This window comes from Colobus angolensis, unplaced genomic scaffold (genome assembly GCF_000951035.1).
Source record: "Colobus angolensis palliatus isolate OR3802 unplaced genomic scaffold, Cang.pa_1.0 Scaffold138, whole genome shotgun sequence".
Lineage (NCBI taxonomy): Eukaryota > Metazoa > Chordata > Mammalia > Primates > Cercopithecidae > Colobus > Colobus angolensis.
The window spans coordinates 4,318,680-4,333,706 of record NW_012114466.1 but is presented as its reverse complement, the minus strand read 5'-3'; positions in this window follow the sequence as shown (position 1 = coordinate 4,333,706).

The following is a 15,027-nucleotide window of genomic DNA, read 5'->3' as shown; positions in this document are numbered from 1 at the left end:
CTGAGAGCAGAGGGGGCTCCTTGTGGCTGCTTCCCACGCTAGCTGCTCAGTGTGGATGGTAGAGGTGACCTTGGTACAGACATGGAATTTCACCAGTCTGGGAGGGAGGGCCTGGATGCCAAGGGCTGGTGAGTGTTGTCCCTGTTTCCAGCTCTGCCCAGCATAGCTCCAGCCCAGTGTGGGGGGTCCGATTGGGCTGGAGCCTTGGGAAACTCAAAGGCCTCTCAGTGGAGGGACAGCTGGGCCAGACATGTGGACCAGTGGGAGGGATGGCTGTCCTGGCGCTGCCTGAGATGGGACCCAGGGCTGCCAGCCTCCTAAAGGACAGGGACATTGGTATCGGCCCTGGTGAGCCCTGGGCAGGTCCTCGGGAAGCCACCTGCCTACCACAGTGAAGCACTGTGCCCTCCTCCTTTCGCCTGGGTTTGGTGGGTCAAATCCAGGCTCTACCTGGCCTGGTGGCTCAGGTAAGATTTTCTCTTATATTCCAGGGGTCTGGCAACAGTCGTCTCTCAGGGATTGTGAGGATGAAGGCAGGTGTGTAAGGCACCCTCATGCTCCTCTGAGCCCACAGTTCCCGGGACCTCCCTTAGTCCCAGCACCGTGATGACAGTGAGGTACCAGCAACTGTCACCTGCGGAGCTCACAGGCTGTGCTGGGTGCTTTTCCCTTCCCTTCCCTTCCCTTCCCTTCTCTTCCCTTCCCTTCCCTTTTTCTTTCTTTCTTTCTTTCTTTCTTTCTTTCTTTCTTTCTTTCTTTCTTTCTTTCTTTCTTTCTTTCCTTCCTTCCTTCCTTCCTTCCTTCCTTCCTTCCTTCCTTCCTTCCTTTCTCTTTCTCTTTCTTTTTTCTTTTTTTTTCTTTTTTTGAGATAGAGTCTCACTCTGTCTCCCAGGCTGGAGTGCAGTGGCTCGATCTCGGCTCACTGCAAGCTCTGCCTCCTCGGTTCATGCCATTCTCCTGCCTCAGCCTCCCAAGTAGCTGGGACTACAGGTGCCCGCCACCACGCTCGGCTAATTTTTCTTTTCTTTTTTTTTTTGTATTTTTAGTAGAGATGGGATTTCACCGTGTTAGCCAGGATGGTCTCGATCTCCTGATCTTGTGATCCGCCCGTCTCGGCCTCCCAAAGTGCTGGGATTACAGGCGCGAGCCACCGCGCCTGGCTGGGTGCTTTTCTAAATGCTCTACTGCCCTGGCCTATTTAATCCTCACGCTGGCCCTGCGAGGTGGAGACAGGGATTGGCATCTCCCCATTTCACAGATGAAGGAGAAAGGGGCCCGGAGCTGCACAGTGATTGCCCGGAGGTCAGCACCCGGCCGCTGAGTGGTGGAGCTGGGCGCCTGGCTCAGAGCCTGCAGCCCTGGCCTCTCTTCCAGGCTTCTGTTTCTCCCCCTGTGCCGGAGCTGCTCCTTCACCTGCACCGCTGGCAGGAGCACAGAGGTCCAAACCAGGGCTGCTTGTCAAAGGGATGAGAGAGGCTGGAATGGCCTTTGCCGGGGCGGCGCTCACAGTGATTAGTCTGGGGTGAGGCGGAAGGTAGGGAGGTGACGCCAGAGAGAGTGGGGAGCTGATGAGGCTGGGGGTGGCGGGTCCTTGGCTGGGGCAGGGCCTGGGGCAGGAAGCAGGGTCGGTCCCGCATCTCTGTTCAGAGCCAGGCTGCTCAGCAGCAGGCGCCGTGGCGGCCGAATCCCAGGCAGGAGGAAGCAGCCTGCGGAGGGTGAGCAGGCGCCAGCGACTACCCTGTAGCCAGCACGCTCCGCCGCCACCGCACACAGCACAGGCTGAGCGCCGAGGGCAAATCCAGCTCAGCAATGCTCCGCGCTGCGGGTGGCAGCAACAGCCCCTGGGGCTGGGGGCAAACACCAGGCCTGGCACCTGGGCGTCTGCACCTCCCTGAAGCTGAATCCACGGCACAATCTCCGCTTAGCCTCTGTTTGCAGTGTAAACACCCGCTTTCCTGTGCGGGCCGCCCAGTCCTGCCAGCCCTCCCTCACTGAGAGGGGTGCAAGGGGAGGGGCATCCACTTGGCTCCTGCAGCCTCCTGAGTCCGTGGGTGGCTGGCTGTTTGAACGTGAGCTTCAGATGGGCTGTCTGTGTGGCACCAATGACTGCCGCCAAAGAGAAGGAGAAGGCTGGGACCACGTTAGGACAGGTCAGCCCGGAGGGTGCAGAAACAGGCCAAGGGCCAGCGACAGCCTGGAAAACTGGCATGGTGTGGGCACAGTAAGCAGAGGGCATGGCGCAGATGAAGGCAGCGAGCCAGGAACTCAATCCTGGATCACACTGATAGGAAATATCAGGACCCTGGAGTGAGCGATGTGAGGCTGGGCTCTGCACTGCCTCTTTTGCTGGTGCTGAGCTCAATACCTGACATAAATAGGGGCCCTCGCTCTTCAGGCAACTATCCAAAGGGGTCCCCCTTAATCCTCATCTTCCTGGGAGATGGGCATAGAAAGCCCATTTTGCAGATGAGGAAACTGAGGTTCTGACATGGTGTCCAGACTTGCCCAAGGTTGTGCAGGGGGCAGGTGGCAGGTGGCAAAGTCAGAACGGGAATCTGGGTCCAACAAGCACCAAAGCTCCTGTGGGTTCCAAAAAGCCACAATAGTCCTGGAATTGCCCTCGTTGAGAACTCAAATGCCCACTGCCTCCTTCCTGAGGTTGCTGGTGTGCAGGGCTATCGGTGTGCGGGGTTGCCGGTGTGCGGGGTTGCCGGTGTGCGGGGCTGCCGGTGTGCGGGGTTGCCGGTGTGTGGGGCTGCCGGTGTGCGGGGTTGCCGGTGTGTGGGGTTGCTGGTGTGCGGGGTTGCTGGTGTGTGGGGTTGCTGGTGTGCGGGGTTGCTGGTGTCAGCTTGCTAGTGAGTGTGGTTGCTGTTCTCTGGAGTTCATTTGCTGGTGGTGACCTCACTGGGCATCTGCCCAGGACATCTGGGGCTTGGCAGGGGCTGACCCCACCTGAGGCCTCCATGTAAGAGCTGGATCACCTGCAGGCTGTGCTCTTCCTGGACTCCCTAGGCCAGCCTAAAGAGGGCATCACGGTCAAGCAGAGGTCTGGCTCAGAACCCTGGAAGGAGGGCCAAGGCCTGAGGAGAGGGAATCTAACCAGTCTTTCCCACTATGGCCATGACATTCACTGGAAGTAGCACTTGGGACATGGTCAGGGCTAGGAAGAGAGGCTGGACACCAAGGTCCTGATCCTGGTCCCAGTTCTGCCCCGGACGGGCTCCTTGGATGAGTTGCTTCCCCTCATTTTCCATCTGTCAAATGTGGATGACCTTGGCTTTGCTGGGTGGCCCTGGGAACACAGTTCAGACATTTCCCAACATATCTCAGACACTGGTCCCTTCTAGCCAAGGAAACCTCTGCCCCGATGGACACTGAGGTCGCTGTTCTCAACATAATGGAGGATCGCTCCTGAGTGCTGGAGACTCAGAGGCATAGAGAGATGCCTCGTTTTTCGGGGGAACGTCTCCCCTTCTCACCACCCCGTGGGGACCCTCTCCTCAGGGTCCCCTATGACCTCCCATTGCTAAGTCCCAGTTCTCCTACAGGACCTGGTCTCACCCCTCTCTGTTCTCCCCACACTCCTCTGCACCCTTCTCCCATATTTTGGGTTCCCCAGGACCCAACCCTGGCCCCCTCTCTTCTAGCCATTTCCTATAAGATTTTGACTACTCCCGTGGTCTCCTGGGCCACCTGTGTCACTTGCCACTCACCCCTAAGTTCCCGATCAAAGCTCGGGCCTCTCTCCCTGTGGCCCCTGCCCTCTAGCCAGCTCTCCCGTGTACCCCACAGAACCTTATGCTGAAATGTTTCCAACTGAACTCGTCATCCTCCCCCTAGCTGGCTTCCTGCCCTCGATCCCCCCATCTCACCCAGCGAGCCCCACTGGGTGCCCTGGAGCCCAGACCGGAGGCTCCTCTCCCTCCACCTGCCCTCAGTGGCCTGGGTCCAGCTGTTCACCCTCTCTCTCTCCCTGTCCACTCCCTCACTCCTCCCAGTCACCTCCTGGGCTCTTATTACCAGTGTCATTGTTGGAAACAGGGGCCTCTCATGTCTGTCTTGCTGCATGGACTGAAGTCCTTTGGCCGCCTCGGGGGTCCTCTCCATTGGGACATTACCCTACCTCTTCTCCTTCCTCTCCACCAGGGCACACCTGGTACACACCTCCATTGGGGACCTACCCCACCTCTTCTTCCTCCTCTTCACCAGGGCACACCTGGCTCCCTTCCACTGCAGGGCCTTTGTCTGGGCTGATCCAGAAACGCAAGGACACAGTGCCCAGGGACCTTCCTTGGGGGCCTGTCCAGCTCCCGCCTGTAAAATGGGAAGCTGCGTGTGCGTGACTGCCCCGCCCACAGACTCTTTCTTCTCTGGGACTGGCCAGACTCCCTCTGGATGGCCCCACCCCTACCATGGCTGATTGGTCCAGGCTGGACACATGACCCAAGTGACACCCAATGGGATTCTCTCCTGTGATTCTGAACCCGGGGAGGAGACCTGGACCCTGTAGGTGGCAACGACTTGTGTGCCTCTCTGCTCCACACGCTGCCTTCCTGCCCCTTCCTTCAACCTACGGACCCCTCAGAGGACAACCTTTTTCCTTAAACTCCTCGGACGAGGTTCCTGTGGCAGCCGAGAGAGTCACCCAGCCGGGGGTGCCTTCCCTGCCTGCGGGGAGCCCCAGGCCACCCCTCACAGTCTCGTGGTGGCCGGGCCTGGCCACGTGTGCTCCTCAGTCCCCGTGTGGCCCCAGCAGGGCGCCCGCCTCCCTCCTGGGGGCTTCCTTCCCAGGAGGGATAGCAGGAGGGTGGGCAAGGACAGGGCCAGAGTCCACACCTCGTCCGCGGTCACCGACCTCACCAGGAGGAAGGGGAGGAGACAGGACTGATTCCACGGAGGCCACCTGGGAGCTGGGGCTGGGTGACCCCAGGGCTGGATGACCTTAGGGCTGGGTGACCTCAGGGCTGGATGACCTCAGGGCTGGGTGACCTCAGGGCTGGGTGATCCCAGGGCTGGGTGACCCCAGGGCTGACTTTTGGCAGGGCCCCTGGGGTGGGTGCCAAGGGCACCTGAGAGGGAGCTTTGATCTGAGCAGAGGTCAGAACCCTCCTCTGAGGAAGTGCCCCCCCGCTCAGCTCCCAGAGACTGGTGGCAGGTTGAACAGGGGACTATGCCAGCAGAGGGACTGCCTTCCAGAGACTTCAGATCCTCACTACGATGGGTTGATTTTACAAATTTAGCCACTGTCACTGGAGGCATGGCTGAACCTCAGTTTCCTCTCCAGCGTCAGTTTCTTGGTTTGTAATGGGGAAGGCTGGATCCCCTCGCACTGATGCTGCCACGGCATGGTTGTGGGAGGGGCGCCCACCCTGCTGGCCCTGTGGCTGTGGAGCGGCCGGAGGTGGCCTGTGCCAAAGCTGCTGCTGGTGCTCCCTCTGGCTGCTTTGGGGCGATGACAGGAGCTGACGGCTTGGCAGCAGCTCCCAGGGAGGCAGCAGCCGAGTTGGCGGCGGGTGGTGGCGGTGGTGGGAGGGGGCTTCTGGGGAGAACAAAGCACTGAGGATGCTGGGCTCCAGGGGAGACAGAGGAGTGGGGGATGGGGGCAGGGTTCTGGAGTGTGTGGCCCACAGGGAGCCCATGGCATGGGTGTGTGTGGGTGTAGGATTTGGAACCCACCTCGTGGTTGTGTGAGCCCAGGCAGGTCACTTAGCCTCTCTGGGCCTCAGTTTCTACAGTTGTGCAATTGGAACAATACCGTCATTACACTATTCTATCCCCAGCGCTGAGAGTAGTGAGTGGCACACAGTAGGCATTCAACGAATTTTTCTGGAGTCAACAAATCAATAGGTTTGATGGAAGATGGAACTGGCCCTACCAGAGACTCAAAATGTGATCTTGGGTAAGTCCATTCTTCCAGCCCAATTTTGTCATCTGTAAACTGGAGATAATATTGCCATCTTTCCTGGTGGTTTTGAGGATTAAATGCATAATTTGTGCAGAGTGACCAGCTCAAGGGGGATGCTCAAACATTGCAGCTTTGATCTCTGTGAGTGGTTTGCAGAGGCAGGGTGGTCAGAGGAGTATAGGGATGGGAGTCAGGAGGGAGGCCAAGTGCTGTCCCATTGGGTGATGGCCTGGGGACTGCACATGCAAGCACACCCTTCTCCTCCCCTCTGCTGCCTGCAGAGCGGTGTCAGGGAGTGGAAATATATGGAGGTTGGGGTCATGCAGATCTGGGCAGGGTTGCAATGCACCTTTGGCCAAGTCACTCAGTGGCTCTGACCTCCCTTGATTCATTGGCAAAATAGATGCTTTCCTGATGAATTAGATAGTAAAGTTTATCAGCAACCTCTGCAGCCTCAGGTAATAGGCATTAACAATCCTGGACAGATAACATAAAAGTTTCTTTTTAGTCTTGCCCTCACACCTTGACCTCCTCTTCAGGAGCCATTTATCCTTTCCTTGAATCTGAGGAGAGAGTATTTCCTCTCCTTCACTTTTTCTTCAGCATGGGTCTCAGTTTTCCTATTTGTACAGTGGAGGAATAGAGTGGGTTTGGAGAAGGGCACTGAGGTCCCCACCAGGTCTAACTTTGATGATTCTTTTTTTTTTTTTTTTTTTGAGACAGAGTCTCACTCTGTCGCTCAGGCTGGAGTATGGTGATGTGACCTCGGCTCACTGTAACCTCTGCCTCCTGGGTTCAAGTGATTTTCATGCCTAAGCCTCCTGAGTAGCTGGGATTATAGGCGCCCGCCACCACATCTGGCTAATTTTTGTATTTTTAGTAGAGACAGGGTTTCACCATGTTGGCCAGGCTGGTCTTGAACTCCTGACCTCAGGTGATCCACCTGCCTCAGTCTCCCAAAGTGCTGGGATCACAGGCGTGAGCCACCGCACCTTAATTCACATATGCTGTTAGAAAAGAGCTGGAAATATTTGGAGCAGGGTGTGAGTGACTGCCATGGCAGACGCATTACGCTGCCTAGCTGGGTTCTGCATCATCCACACCCTGCTAAGAGTTGCATTTGGCCTCAGCTGGTCTGACTTCCTCACCTTGAGGGGAAAGAGAGACTGGGGCTCATCCAGAGAAGGGCGGGGATGTGCAGCCAGGTGAGCCAAGACACCTGCAGGGCGGGCTGTGGAGCATGGGGAAGAAGAGGCTCAGGGAGTTCCACTGATGGCTCCAGGGCTCCCTGGGGAACCCAGGAGGGAGCTGAGGGTGCTGTGCAGCCCTGGAGGTGGGGTGAGATGCAAAGGGAGAAGTTCCAAGCTCAACAGAAGAAGAAACTTCTGACAGGTAGAAGTTCTATCCCAAAGGTAGAACAGGTCCAGGCAGGGGAAAAGCGGTGGGCACAGGGAGCATGTGGACCCTTGCAGGAATGCAGGGGAGAGGCCTATTTCCTGAGGAGGGCAGCAGCGGGCAGCTGCAAGGTTTGTCTGGCGCTATTTCCCCAGCACTGATCCTCCTACCCAGCTCTACTGTCCCTCCCCACCAACCTCTTCTGTCCCTCCCCGACCTCTACTGTCCCTCCCCAGCTCTTCTGTCCCTCCTCCAGTCCTACCGTCCCTCCCAGGCTCTCCTGTCCCTCCCCCACCTCTACTATCCATCCCCAGCTCTCCTGTCCCTCCCCAGCTTCTCTGTCTTTCCCCAACCTCGACTGCCCTTCCCCAGCTCTCCCGACCCTCCCCCAGCTCCACTGTCCCTCCCCAGCTCTCCTGACCCTCCTTACCTCAATTGTCCCTCCCCCAGCTCTCCTGTCCCTCCCCAGCTTCTCTGTCTCTCCCCAACCTCGACTGCCCTTCCCCAGCTCTCCCGACCCTCCCCCAGCTCCACTGTCCCTCCCCAGCACTCCTGACCCTCCTTACCTCAATTGTCCCTCCCCCAGCTCTCCTGTTCCTCCCCAGCTCCTCTGTGCCTCCCCCAGCTCTGCGATCCCTCCCCAGCTCTCCTGCATTGTCTCCTCGGGAAATCGTTTCTCACCCTTGGATAACGGCTCCCCTTTTAGGGTGCTGTCCCAGGTTCCTCTGTCTGATGCATCCTGGTGCATGCTGTGTTGACTGAGTGTCTTCTGCGTAGTGGGAATGGAGATGAGGGTCCCGCAGTGTATAGCATGGGACCTGCTGTGGTTGGGGAGGCTGGGGCAGGTGCCTGCTGGCTGTCCCGGGGACCACTGCTGATTGGTACTTGCTGGAATCAGAGCTGGCACTAACGAGTTCACAGTGCGAATTCCATGCCTTTGGCACAGCCTTGCAGGGCAGCGTCTTTTCCTTCACGTTACAGGTGAGGCAGCAGGTCTGGCACCCTGCCCACAACCACATAGCGGGCCCAGGCCTGCCTGATGCCTTAGGCTGTGCTCTCCCCAGCTCACTGTGCTGCCTCTCCCAGGTGAGGGGTACTGGGAGGGGGACTTCTGGCAGGAGAGGAATGAGGTGGGGCTCTGGGTGTCACCAGTATGGGCTCCCAGAAGGCGCCCGCATGGCAGGAAGCCCCATTTGTGTGCTGCTGGACCTCAGGCCCATCCAGCTGCCCCCTTTGCTCTTGATTCCACCCAAGTTTCACAGGCCCAGGCCCTGCCACCGGCTGTGGGCCAAGGTTGAGGACAGAGCAGCCACAGCCCATGGTGGGCCAGGACGGGGAGGTTGCCTGGGTGAGGGTATCTTTGGCAGGACAGGCAGGACCGCTTCCCCAAACAGGATGCTGGGCAAGGTGAGCCGGGAGCTCAGTGAGGCCTGAGGGTGGGGAGGGCCAGAGAGACTGCAGGTGGATTCAGGAGCAAGTGGACAGGACCTGGGTACTGCCTGATGCAGGAGTAAGGGACAGGGGACAGGGCAAGGGGATGCGCAGATTTTGGGTCTCGCTGCCCTGGAAGGACCTGCCCGCTCTGAGCTGCTGTCTGCTGCCTTCATCTTCCATCCCTCTGCACCCCTGAACATTCGCTCCAGAGTCTGCTTGGTCCTGGCCAGGACACTCGTGCCAGGACTCAGGCCCATGTCCCGAGCCCCTTCTTATCCAAGCCACCCATGGACCTGCCTGGTGTGGGTGGGTGTGATGTTTGGGCCTGGGGGTGGGCAGAGATCTGGGTCTGGGCTTTCATGGTCGGAGCCAGGACCTCCCTCACTCATCCCTTTCCTGGGTCCCAAGAGCAAAGCCTGTTTGGCTCCTTCCTTCCCCACATTTGACTCTGGCACCACTGTTGACCTGGATCTGGGGTGAGACTACTGGACTTGAACCCAGGGTTCCTGCTACTGGACCCCGCACCTGAGCCTTCTGTGGGTGGTGTGGGCAAATGAGCCTGTGGTGGGGCAGCTCTGGAGATGGCCGTCCCAGAGAGGAGAGGACACAGGGGACCCGCCATGAGCTGGTGAGCTCACCCAAACTCCCGCAGTAGGGAAAAATGTCCCCAGCGATAAGGGCCTGGTTTTCAGAGCCTGTCGCCTCAGGCGCTGCAACTTACTCTCCGGGTGGGGATACTGAGCTGGGGGACGTTAAACAAATCAGAAGCTCAGCTGGAGGGGGTGACTGCAAACCTGTGGACCTCACAGTGTCCCAGTTCATGCCACCGTTGCCGCCACTCCACAGTGAACAGGTTGGGTGGTCGTGAGGATTGAATGAGGAGCCCAGCACAGCCCCTGGGCTGAGCAAATGCTTAGCAAGAGTCAGCTGGTGTTGTGGACTCTGATGCCATAAGCCATGTAGCTCTGGCCTTTCTACCTCCTGGGGACCCCTCTTCGCCATCCCTCTGCCCCTGCCCCGCACTTTCCCTTGGATTGCTGCCTCTGCTTTGCACTTGGCTTTCAGTCTTCAGCCTTCACCCACTGCCTGAGGAATCTCCCCAGGACGGGTCCTGGCCCCGACCACCTTCCGTGGTGTTCTTCTCTGTGGCCACTGACGGTGCAGGGAAGAGGGGCCACCTCTGCTTCCCAGGCACTCTCTGAGCCAGGCTTCCCTTTGGTTCCTGCCTCTAGGCCTTTGCTTCTGCTCCCTCTGCCCATTATGCCCTCTCTGCCCTTGTCAAGGGCACTCTCCAAGCCCCTCTCCTCTCTGCCCTCCAGGAGGGATGGGAGGCCCCACTGTGCTCCCCAGCCCATGTGCCCCTCGGCCTGGCAGGGCATGGTCATTGTGTTCTCAAGCCTCACAGCCTCTGGACCTCTTGCTCAAGGGCAGGGCTGGGTCCGAATGCCTCTGAGTCTCTGACTTTTCTTGGCCCAGAGGAGGAGGCGGAGACGTCTGCAGAGGTGTGCTGAGTCTCAACCACCTCCTGGCTTGCCCCACACTGCGCCCATTTTTCAGAAAAGGAAACTGGTGTCCATGGGCACACAGGCGGCGTAGGACCGGAGGCCCTGGGCCATGCCAGGCATCACATAGTGATGAGCAGGTGTGGTCATTCTTTTTTCTTTTCTTTTTTTTTTTTTAGATGGAGTCTCACTCTGTCGCCCAGGCTGGAGTGCAATGGCACGATCTCAGCTCACTGCAACCTCTGCCTCCCAGGTTCAAGTGATTCTCCTGTCTCAGCCTCCTGAGTAGCTGGGACTACAGGCATGCACAACCATGCCCAGCTAATTTTTGTATTTTTAGTAGAGACGGGGTTTCACCACATTGGTCAGGCTGGTCTCAAACTCCTGATCTCAGGCTATCCGCCGATCTCGGCTTCCCAAAGTGCTGGGATTACAAGCGTGAGCCACCAAGCCCGGCCACATGTTCCCACTTTTTGTTGCTATCCAGGAAGTCGGAGAGGTGGCAGCCAGGGAAGGATTAGAGAAGGTCATGGGGCAGGGCTGAGCGTGGCCAGGACCCTGGACAGCTCAGCAGAGCCCATCTGGCCGTGGCAGTGCTGGGATGCTAGCCGAGATGTGTTGGGGGCAGTGCTGGGATGGTAGCCGAGATGTGTTGGGGGCCTCAGCAGGGTCTGAAAGAGTTGGTCTGGCGCCAGGTGGGGGGTAGGGGAGCTGGGTGGAGGGAAGAGCGGGTGTCTTGGAGTCTGAAGATGGGTCTTGTCATCTCAACTTTATAGCAGCTGGGCAGGTCTCAAAACCTCTTGGAGCCTCAGTTTTTCATCTATAAAATGGGTTTCTAATCGCCCTTCACAGAGAGGGTTGCTCCTCACTGAGGTCCCAACCAGGCTGTTGTGAGAAATAAACCAGCTAGAAGGCATCTGTAGTAGTTCTCTCAAACAGCAAAGGGCTCACAGGCAGCATGTGAGGGGCCAAGAGCCATAGGTACCGTCAGCTCAGGCCACCCACAGGGGAGGCTCAGGAGCGGTGACCGGAGGACCAGGAGTGGCACCAGGAGCAGCCTCCACCTCAGGAGCATGTCCTCCTGCCTCCTGCAGACTGCACAGGAGCCTGGTTCTGCCTGGGCTCGGCCTCCATCCAGCTCCTGCCTGGCTTTCCGGGTGATGGCCTAGAGTCACGTGGCAGGGAGTGCTGCAGAGCGGGGTGGGCGTCTCATGTGAACAGTGGTCCGACTGGAACTCTTGCTGGGGTTAGGAGGAGGGAGCTCCTGGGGTCTTTCCATAGCTTATCATTTCATCTATGAGCAAGCTCAGGAGTGAGCCATCCCATCCCCTTTCTCCTCAAGCTGAGGAAACTGAGGCTCAGAGACACATGAGAATGTCCCAAGGTCCCAAGCAAGTTGGTAACGGAACTGCGTTTTAGAATCCAGATGCCCAAATCAGGCATCTAGAACCGTGACAGTGTGAGCTGCCACCGCTTGCCGAATGTTTACTGTGCTCCCCACACTCTGCATGTGCACAGCCCTTGAGGTAGGGATTAATTATTGCATCAGCTTTACAGAAGAAGAGACTGAGATTCAGACTCACGAGCTGTTAAGTGGCAAAAGCAGAATTTGGTCAGGGCATGGTTTAAGAGTAGGTGTAGTCATTGCAGACTGTACCTGAGCCTGCTGGAGGTGAGCAGGGCCCAGGGTCCCTGATCAGGTGTGGCTTTTCCACCTTGGGCTCTAGGCCTAGAGGAAGGCCCAGGATGAGGACCATGCCAGATAACTGGACTGAAACTGACCCTGCTCTGGGCTGTGTCAGGATCCGCACAGCCCTGGCTGGCAGGTAGAGACCTTGCTGGGGTCTAATGGAGCCGAGGTGGAGATATGAAACTAGGGCTCCATCCTTCAAGACCCAACTTGAGTCACCTCCTCTTGGGAGCCTCTCCCAAACCCCAGCCCACGATGACTTTCATGTCCTGTGAAGTCCTCTGCCCTTCTCTGCCAGAGTGATTCCTGGGGCCTAACACAGTGCACGTGGATATTTGCTGATTAATAACCTTTCTGGCATGCTGGCTATGAGGCAGTCACCATGAAGGACCCGAGGAAGGCATGAAAGCTTAGGTCATTCTGTCAACAAAGCCGCCTAGGGCTCCAGCTCATCCCAACCCCTGCCCTGCAAGGACCCCACACACCCCACACCCCTCTTTGAATGCCCCACACTCACCATCCTTTGTGACATCCTGATGATCGCAGGAAAGTAGGAGACAAAAAATTCCCATAAATAAAGTAGACTCCCTCCTCCCCTGCCCATAATCTTATCATCATTTTGCTATATTTACTTCCGGCCTTCTTTCTCCTCTTTCCCTCTGTTTTTTCATTTTTCAAAACATGGAATCGGGCACACTCTGGGGTAACCCGCTTCGCTCGTTCACGGGATGGGTGGTGAGCATGGAGCCCATTTTCCCACCACACGGCATTTCAGCAACATGACTTGGCCACTTGAAATTCCCCAGACATAGCATAATTAAAAAACGTATCCCCTCTGGCTGGGCATGTAGGTTGACTTCACTTCTGGGCTGCAATAAGCAACCTGCAGCTACTGCCTCAGGACACCTTTCTGGAAAGTGAGTTTCTTGGCCAGGGGATATCACACGTGCACTTTGGAGCCTCTGAGCCTTTGCACAGGCTGGTCCCTCTGCCCAGCTACCCCTCTCCCATTGATCCCTAGATTCCTCTGCAGCACACACACTGCCTCCTCTGAAGTGTGCTGGCTGCATATGCTGCTCTCCTTGCCCTGGGCTGCCCTTTTCTCCCCAGTGTCATGAGTATCTGCTGACCTTCTGCTTCTCCCAGGTCAGAGTGCCTTCCTTCTCTTCCTCCTCTGCCTTGGCCTCCAGCACATAGTAGGCGCCTAGGAAATGCTTTCCAGCAGAACGAGCCATCTCCTGGCTGGTTTAGCAGTGTGGGATTGTGTGGTGTTTCTATTAGTCTCCATGAACAAGTGCCACTGTGTTATTAAATTTTTCCAAAAGCAGAATGTGTGCTGTGTTTGCCAGAATCGTTGCTCTTTTAGGAGTGGGTCTATCCTGCCCATCCCACACTCCTCATTCCCTCATCTTTTAGGGACCATTCCCTGGGAACCTACAGAGTGCCAGGCCCTGTGGGATGCAGCACTAGGCTCCAGGGAGGCTGACCTCTGGGGTGCAGCCTGACCCAGGGGAGGCATGAGGGCTACGTGAGATGGTGTGGGTCAAGCTGAGAGCTCCGTGCCTGGGCCTCGGTGGTGCAGGTAGCACCAGGCCCCTCTGGTGGAGAGCTCATGCTAGGCTTCAAAGGAAGTGCCGAGTGCCAGGCATACGATAGGTGTTCATTAAATGTGTACCCTGGGAAGGTAAGAGATGATGTTCTGGGAGTTGAGGGTAGTTCTGGTAGGACTGGAGGTGGTGAGGAAGCTGGCCTTGGAGGACAAATGTCACACGAACCTCTGCTCTCGACCCAGGGACCAGGAAGGCACATTTGTCACTGTCCTTTGTAATCTCCGGAGGCCACAGCCAAGCTGTGGCTTTGCCCCGGGCAGGCGGCAGGTGGGGTCTGCTGAGACACTGAGTCCAAGCCGCCTTCCCAGGCAGGCATGACAGTTTTCTCCTTCACCTCCCTCAAAGTTACTGTGCTCAGGAAGCTTGCAGCCTAGGAGGAGAAAGAGGCTCCCAGGTGGAGTGTGGGATTCCCCGAGAGAATTGGGGTCTAAAGACAAGGAAGCAGGAGTGGGTGACTGCCTGAGGACCCCTCGGCCAGCCTCTGCCCCCCATCTCTGGCCTCAGGGCCCCAGGCCTCCATCCTCTCCCTCCATAGCCCAGCCTCTCCCTCTCTACCTCTGTCTTTAGAGGTGCCAGAACAAGCTCTAAAAAGATAAACCTGACCAAGTCACAGCCCTGCTCAAAAACCCTCTATGGCTCCCACTGCCCCTGATAAAGTCTGTCCAAGGCTGCTCCTGATCTGGCTTCTGTTCCCTCACTCCCAACCTTGCCACCTCATCGTTCCTCCTCTTGCTTTTCCTTTGTCTCTAGCCCTACTGAACTCACATGCCAAGGCCTTTCCATGCTCCATTCCCTTGGCCTGGATGTCTTTTCCAAGCCTTCTCCCCTGGCATACACTCATTCAACTGCGCTGTCCCCGCCTCCAGGAAGCCACACCAGATAGCTGTCCTCAAGGGCAGAACAGGCCTGAGGGGCTCACAGAGGCTGTCCTTGGGGATGATGTGATGTGTGTGTTGGCCAAGGAGACTCACAAGCATTTGTTGAGGGGCCTTGAGCCTCTGAGGAGCCACAGCCCCTTTTCATCTTCCTCTCGGTCTGGGAGGCCCAGGCCAGAGTGATCTGCAGCCTAGCTATTCAAGGTCCTGGGACCCCTGTCCCACTCGCGGCGGGGGGCTGGAATCCACAGGGCCTCAAACTCCCCAGGGTGACCCCTGACACTGAGGGTGATGCTCTCCACTCTTCCCAGCAAGGCAGGGCCTCTTTACAACGGGTGTCGTGCCCTCTGAGGTCCTGACTTGTTTACCCGTCCCGTTGGGGCTCAGGCCGCCGCAGGCTACCTGCTGTGCCCGGGTGTGGGGACCTGGGACTCTCGAGGGGAAGAGATGGTGGCCCGGGAGGAGGACCCCAACCTATTCAGACTGGGAGCTGGGGTCAGAGTGTCTCTGTCTCTGGAGGGGGACCTTTCAGACCCCGGGCGGGAGAGGCCCAGAGCAGGGTGCCCTGGCGGCCCCAGGAGGGGGTCCTGGCCTCAGAAGGAGCCCCCAGAAGGAG